Raw genomic sequence first — 9,477 nt, forward strand, 5'->3', positions numbered from 1 at the left:
ACACACACACACACACACACACACAGAGAGAGAGAGAGAGAGAGAGAGAGAGAGAGAGACACACACACACACACACACACACAGAGAGAGAGAGAGAGAGAGAGAGAGAGAGAGAGACACACACACACACACACACACACAGAGAGAGAGAGAGAGAGAGAGAGAGAGAGAGAGACACACACACACACACACACACACAGAGAGAGAGAGAGAGAGAGAGAGAGAGAGAGAGACACACACACACACACACACACACAGAGAGAGAGAGAGAGAGAGAGAGAGAGAGAGAGACACACACACACACACACACACACAGAGAGAGAGAGAGAGAGAGAGAGAGAGAGAGAGACACACACACACACACACACACACAGAGAGAGAGAGAGAGAGAGAGAGAGAGAGAGAGACACACACACACACACACACACACAGAGAGAGAGAGAGAGAGAGAGAGAGAGAGAGAGACACACACACACACACACACACACAGAGAGAGAGAGAGAGAGAGAGAGAGAGAGAGAGACACACACACACACACACACACACAGAGAGAGAGAGAGAGAGAGAGAGAGAGAGAGAGACACACACACACACACACACACACAGAGAGAGAGAGAGAGAGAGAGAGAGAGAGAGAGACACACACACACACACACACACACAGAGAGAGAGAGAGAGAGAGAGAGAGAGAGAGAGACACACACACACACACACACACACAGAGAGAGAGAGAGAGAGAGAGAGAGAGAGAGAGACACACACACACACACACACACACAGAGAGAGAGAGAGAGAGAGAGAGAGAGAGAGAGACACACACACACACACACACACACAGAGAGAGAGAGAGAGAGAGAGAGAGAGAGAGAGACACACACACACACACACACACACAGAGAGAGAGAGAGAGAGAGAGAGAGAGAGAGAGACACACACACACACACACACACACAGAGAGAGAGAGAGAGAGAGAGAGAGAGAGAGAGACACACACACACACACACACACACAGAGAGAGAGAGAGAGAGAGAGAGAGAGAGAGAGACACACACACACACACACACACACAGAGAGAGAGAGAGAGAGAGAGAGAGAGAGAGAGACACACACACACACACACACACACAGAGAGAGAGAGAGAGAGAGAGAGAGAGAGAGAGACACACACACACACACACACACACAGAGAGAGAGAGAGAGAGAGAGAGAGAGAGAGAGACACACACACACACACACACACACAGAGAGAGAGAGAGAGAGAGAGAGAGAGAGAGAGACACACACACACACACACACACACAGAGAGAGAGAGAGAGAGAGAGAGAGAGAGAGAGACACACACACACACACACACACACAGAGAGAGAGAGAGAGAGAGAGAGAGAGAGAGAGACACACACACACACACACACACACAGAGAGAGAGAGAGAGAGAGAGAGAGAGAGAGAGACACACACACACACACACACACACAGAGAGAGAGAGAGAGAGAGAGAGAGAGAGAGAGACACACACACACACACACACACACAGAGAGAGAGAGAGAGAGAGAGAGAGAGAGAGAGACACACACACACACACACACACACAGAGAGAGAGAGAGAGAGAGAGAGAGAGAGAGAGACACACACACACACACACACACACAGAGAGAGAGAGAGAGAGAGAGAGAGAGAGAGAGACACACACACACACACACACACACAGAGAGAGAGAGAGAGAGAGAGAGAGAGAGAGAGACACACACACACACACACACACACAGAGAGAGAGAGAGAGAGAGAGAGAGAGAGAGAGACACACACACACACACACACACACAGAGAGAGAGAGAGAGAGAGAGAGAGAGAGAGAGACACACACACACACACACACACACAGAGAGAGAGAGAGAGAGAGAGAGAGAGAGAGAGACACACACACACACACACACACACAGAGAGAGAGAGAGAGAGAGAGAGAGAGAGAGAGACACACACACACACACACACACACAGAGAGAGAGAGAGAGAGAGAGAGAGAGAGAGAGACACACACACACACACACACACACAGAGAGAGAGAGAGAGAGAGAGAGAGAGAGAGAGACACACACACACACACACACACACAGAGAGAGAGAGAGAGAGAGAGAGAGAGAGAGAGACACACACACACACACACACACACAGAGAGAGAGAGAGAGAGAGAGAGAGAGAGAGAGACACACACACACACACACACACACAGAGAGAGAGAGAGAGAGAGAGAGAGAGAGAGAGACACACACACACACACACACACACAGAGAGAGAGAGAGAGAGAGAGAGAGAGAGAGAGACACACACACACACACACACACACAGAGAGAGAGAGAGAGAGAGAGAGAGAGAGAGAGACACACACACACACACACACACACAGAGAGAGAGAGAGAGAGAGAGAGAGAGAGAGAGACACACACACACACACACACACACAGAGAGAGAGAGAGAGAGAGAGAGAGAGAGAGAGACACACACACACACACACACACACAGAGAGAGAGAGAGAGAGAGAGAGAGAGAGAGAGACACACACACACACACACACACACAGAGAGAGAGAGAGAGAGAGAGAGAGAGAGAGAGACACACACACACACACACACACACAGAGAGAGAGAGAGAGAGAGAGAGAGAGAGAGAGACACACACACACACACACACACACAGAGAGAGAGAGAGAGAGAGAGAGAGAGAGAGAGACACACACACACACACACACACACAGAGAGAGAGAGAGAGAGAGAGAGAGAGAGAGAGACACACACACACACACACACACACAGAGAGAGAGAGAGAGAGAGAGAGAGAGAGAGAGACACACACACACACACACACACACAGAGAGAGAGAGAGAGAGAGAGAGAGAGAGAGAGACACACACACACACACACACACACAGAGAGAGAGAGAGAGAGAGAGAGAGAGAGAGAGACACACACACACACACACACACACAGAGAGAGAGAGAGAGAGAGAGAGAGAGAGAGAGACACACACACACACACACACACACAGAGAGAGAGAGAGAGAGAGAGAGAGAGAGAGAGACACACACACACACACACACACACAGAGAGAGAGAGAGAGAGAGAGAGAGAGAGAGAGACACACACACACACACACACACACAGAGAGAGAGAGAGAGAGAGAGAGAGAGAGAGAGACACACACACACACACACACACACAGAGAGAGAGAGAGAGAGAGAGAGAGAGAGAGAGACACACACACACACACACACACACAGAGAGAGAGAGAGAGAGAGAGAGAGAGAGAGAGACACACACACACACACACACACACAGAGAGAGAGAGAGAGAGAGAGAGAGAGAGAGAGACACACACACACACACACACACACAGAGAGAGAGAGAGAGAGAGAGAGAGAGAGAGAGACACACACACACACACACACACACAGAGAGAGAGAGAGAGAGAGAGAGAGAGAGAGAGACACACACACACACACACACACACAGAGAGAGAGAGAGAGAGAGAGAGAGAGAGAGAGACACACACACACACACACACACACAGAGAGAGAGAGAGAGAGAGAGAGAGAGAGAGAGACACACACACACACACACACACACAGAGAGAGAGAGAGAGAGAGAGAGAGAGAGAGAGACACACACACACACACACACACACAGAGAGAGAGAGAGAGAGAGAGAGAGAGAGAGAGACACACACACACACACACACACACAGAGAGAGAGAGAGAGAGAGAGAGAGAGAGAGAGACACACACACACACACACACACACAGAGAGAGAGAGAGAGAGAGAGAGAGAGAGAGAGACACACACACACACACACACACACAGAGAGAGAGAGAGAGAGAGAGAGAGAGAGAGAGACACACACACACACACACACACACAGAGAGAGAGAGAGAGAGAGAGAGAGAGAGAGAGACACACACACACACACACACACACAGAGAGAGAGAGAGAGAGAGAGAGAGAGAGAGAGACACACACACACACACACACACACAGAGAGAGAGAGAGAGAGAGAGAGAGAGAGAGAGACACACACACACACACACACACACAGAGAGAGAGAGAGAGAGAGAGAGAGAGAGAGAGACACACACACACACACACACACACAGAGAGAGAGAGAGAGAGAGAGAGAGAGAGAGAGACACACACACACACACACACACACAGAGAGAGAGAGAGAGAGAGAGAGAGAGAGAGAGACACACACACACACACACACACACAGAGAGAGAGAGAGAGAGAGAGAGAGAGAGAGAGACACACACACACACACACACACACAGAGAGAGAGAGAGAGAGAGAGAGAGAGAGAGAGACACACACACACACACACACACACAGAGAGAGAGAGAGAGAGAGAGAGAGAGAGAGAGACACACACACACACACACACACACAGAGAGAGAGAGAGAGAGAGAGAGAGAGAGAGAGACACACACACACACACACACACACAGAGAGAGAGAGAGAGAGAGAGAGAGAGAGAGAGACACACACACACACACACACACACAGAGAGAGAGAGAGAGAGAGAGAGAGAGAGAGAGACACACACACACACACACACACACAGAGAGAGAGAGAGAGAGAGAGAGAGAGAGAGAGACACACACACACACACACACACACAGAGAGAGAGAGAGAGAGAGAGAGAGAGAGAGAGACACACACACACACACACACACACAGAGAGAGAGAGAGAGAGAGAGAGAGAGAGAGAGACACACACACACACACACACACACAGAGAGAGAGAGAGAGAGAGAGAGAGAGAGAGAGACACACACACACACACACACACACAGAGAGAGAGAGAGAGAGAGAGAGAGAGAGAGAGACACACACACACACACACACACACAGAGAGAGAGAGAGAGAGAGAGAGAGAGAGAGAGACACACACACACACACACACACACAGAGAGAGAGAGAGAGAGAGAGAGAGAGAGAGAGACACACACACACACACACACACACAGAGAGAGAGAGAGAGAGAGAGAGAGAGAGAGAGACACACACACACACACACACACACAGAGAGAGAGAGAGAGAGAGAGAGAGAGAGAGAGACACACACACACACACACACACACAGAGAGAGAGAGAGAGAGAGAGAGAGAGAGAGAGACACACACACACACACACACACACAGAGAGAGAGAGAGAGAGAGAGAGAGAGAGAGAGACACACACACACACACACACACACAGAGAGAGAGAGAGAGAGAGAGAGAGAGAGAGAGACACACACACACACACACACACACAGAGAGAGAGAGAGAGAGAGAGAGAGAGAGAGAGACACACACACACACACACACACACAGAGAGAGAGAGAGAGAGAGAGAGAGAGAGAGAGACACACACACACACACACACACACAGAGAGAGAGAGAGAGAGAGAGAGAGAGAGAGAGACACACACACACACACACACACACAGAGAGAGAGAGAGAGAGAGAGAGAGAGAGAGAGACACACACACACACACACACACACAGAGAGAGAGAGAGAGAGAGAGAGAGAGAGAGAGACACACACACACACACACACACACAGAGAGAGAGAGAGAGAGAGAGAGAGAGAGAGAGACACACACACACACACACACACACAGAGAGAGAGAGAGAGAGAGAGAGAGAGAGAGAGACACACACACACACACACACACACAGAGAGAGAGAGAGAGAGAGAGAGAGAGAGAGAGACACACACACACACACACACACACAGAGAGAGAGAGAGAGAGAGAGAGAGAGAGAGAGACACACACACACACACACACACACAGAGAGAGAGAGAGAGAGAGAGAGAGAGAGAGAGACACACACACACACACACACACACAGAGAGAGAGAGAGAGAGAGAGAGAGAGAGAGAGACACACACACACACACACACACACAGAGAGAGAGAGAGAGAGAGAGAGAGAGAGAGAGACACACACACACACACACACACACAGAGAGAGAGAGAGAGAGAGAGAGAGAGAGAGAGACACACACACACACACACACACACAGAGAGAGAGAGAGAGAGAGAGAGAGAGAGAGAGACACACACACACACACACACACACAGAGAGAGAGAGAGAGAGAGAGAGAGAGAGAGAGACACACACACACACACACACACACAGAGAGAGAGAGAGAGAGAGAGAGAGAGAGAGAGACACACACACACACACACACACACAGAGAGAGAGAGAGAGAGAGAGAGAGAGAGAGAGACACACACACACACACACACACACAGAGAGAGAGAGAGAGAGAGAGAGAGAGAGAGAGACACACACACACACACACACACACAGAGAGAGAGAGAGAGAGAGAGAGAGAGAGAGAGACACACACACACACACACACACACAGAGAGAGAGAGAGAGAGAGAGAGAGAGAGAGAGACACACACACACACACACACACACAGAGAGAGAGAGAGAGAGAGAGAGAGAGAGAGAGACACACACACACACACACACACACAGAGAGAGAGAGAGAGAGAGAGAGAGAGAGAGAGACACACACACACACACACACACACAGAGAGAGAGAGAGAGAGAGAGAGAGAGAGAGAGACACACACACACACACACACACACAGAGAGAGAGAGAGAGAGAGAGAGAGAGAGAGAGACACACACACACACACACACACACAGAGAGAGAGAGAGAGAGAGAGAGAGAGAGAGAGACACACACACACACACACACACACAGAGAGAGAGAGAGAGAGAGAGAGAGAGAGAGAGACACACACACACACACACACACACAGAGAGAGAGAGAGAGAGAGAGAGAGAGAGAGAGACACACACACACACACACACACACAGAGAGAGAGAGAGAGAGAGAGAGAGAGAGAGAGACACACACACACACACACACACACAGAGAGAGAGAGAGAGAGAGAGAGAGAGAGAGAGACACACACACACACACACACACACAGAGAGAGAGAGAGAGAGAGAGAGAGAGAGAGAGACACACACACACACACACACACACAGAGAGAGAGAGAGAGAGAGAGAGAGAGAGAGAGACACACACACACACACACACACACAGAGAGAGAGAGAGAGAGAGAGAGAGAGAGAGAGACACACACACACACACACACACACAGAGAGAGAGAGAGAGAGAGAGAGAGAGAGAGAGACACACACACACACACACACACACAGAGAGAGAGAGAGAGAGAGAGAGAGAGAGAGAGACACACACACACACACACACACACAGAGAGAGAGAGAGAGAGAGAGAGAGAGAGAGAGACACACACACACACACACACACACAGAGAGAGAGAGAGAGAGAGAGAGAGAGAGAGAGACACACACACACACACACACACACAGAGAGAGAGAGAGAGAGAGAGAGAGAGAGAGAGACACACACACACACACACACACACAGAGAGAGAGAGAGAGAGAGAGAGAGAGAGAGAGACACACACACACACACACACACACAGAGAGAGAGAGAGAGAGAGAGAGAGAGAGAGAGACACACACACACACACACACACACAGAGAGAGAGAGAGAGAGAGAGAGAGAGAGAGAGACACACACACACACACACACACACAGAGAGAGAGAGAGAGAGAGAGAGAGAGAGAGAGACACACACACACACACACACACACAGAGAGAGAGAGAGAGAGAGAGAGAGAGAGAGAGACACACACACACACACACACACACAGAGAGAGAGAGAGAGAGAGAGAGAGAGAGAGAGACACACACACACACACACACACACAGAGAGAGAGAGAGAGAGAGAGAGAGAGAGAGAGACACACACACACACACACACACACAGAGAGAGAGAGAGAGAGAGAGAGAGAGAGAGAGACACACACACACACACACACACACAGAGAGAGAGAGAGAGAGAGAGAGAGAGAGAGAGACACACACACACACACACACACACAGAGAGAGAGAGAGAGAGAGAGAGAGAGAGAGAGACACACACACACACACACACACACAGAGAGAGAGAGAGAGAGAGAGAGAGAGAGAGAGACACACACACACACACACACACACAGAGAGAGAGAGAGAGAGAGAGAGAGAGAGAGAGACACACACACACACACACACACACAGAGAGAGAGAGAGAGAGAGAGAGAGAGAGAGAGACACACACACACACACACACACACAGAGAGAGAGAGAGAGAGAGAGAGAGAGAGAGAGACACACACACACACACACACACACAGAGAGAGAGAGAGAGAGAGAGAGAGAGAGAGAGACACACACACACACACACACACACAGAGAGAGAGAGAGAGAGAGAGAGAGAGAGAGAGACACACACACACACACACACACACAGAGAGAGAGAGAGAGAGAGAGAGAGAGAGAGAGACACACACACACACACACACACACAGAGAGAGAGAGAGAGAGAGAGAGAGAGAGAGAGACACACACACACACACACACACACAGAGAGAGAGAGAGAGAGAGAGAGAGAGAGAGAGACACACACACACACACACACACACAGAGAGAGAGAGAGAGAGAGAGAGAGAGAGAGAGACACACACACACACACACACACACAGAGAGAGAGAGAGAGAGAGAGAGAGAGAGAGAGACACACACACACACACACACACACAGAGAGAGAGAGAGAGAGAGAGAGAGAGAGAGAGACACACACACACACACACACACACAGAGAGAGAGAGAGAGAGAGAGAGAGAGAGAGAGACACACACACACACACACACACACAGAGAGAGAGAGAGAGAGAGAGAGAGAGAGAGAGACACACACACACACACACACACACAGAGAGAGAGAGAGAGAGAGAGAGAGAGAGAGAGACACACACACACACACACACACACAGAGAGAGAGAGAGAGAGAGAGAGAGAGAGAGAGACACACACACACACACACACACACAGAGAGAGAGAGAGAGAGAGAGAGAGAGAGAGAGACACACACACACACACACACACACAGAGAGAGAGAGAGAGAGAGAGAGAGAGAGAGAGACACACACACACACACACACACACAGAGAGAGAGAGAGAGAGAGAGAGAGAGAGAGAGACACACACACACACACACACACACAGAGAGAGAGAGAGAGAGAGAGAGAGAGAGAGAGACACACACACACACACACACACACAGAGAGAGAGAGAGAGAGAGAGAGAGAGAGAGAGACACACACACACACACACACACACAGAGAGAGAGAGAGAGAGAGAGAGAGAGAGAGAGACACACACACACACACACACACACAGAGAGAGAGAGAGAGAGAGAGAGAGAGAGAGAGACACACACACACACACACACACACAGAGAGAGAGAGAGAGAGAGAGAGAGAGAGAGAGACACACACACACACACACACACACAGAGAGAGAGAGAGAGAGAGAGAGAGAGAGAGAGACACACACACACACACACACACA

Source organism: Cricetulus griseus, unplaced genomic scaffold, assembly GCF_003668045.3.
Source record: "Cricetulus griseus strain 17A/GY unplaced genomic scaffold, alternate assembly CriGri-PICRH-1.0 unplaced_scaffold_12, whole genome shotgun sequence".
NCBI lineage: Eukaryota > Metazoa > Chordata > Mammalia > Rodentia > Cricetidae > Cricetulus > Cricetulus griseus.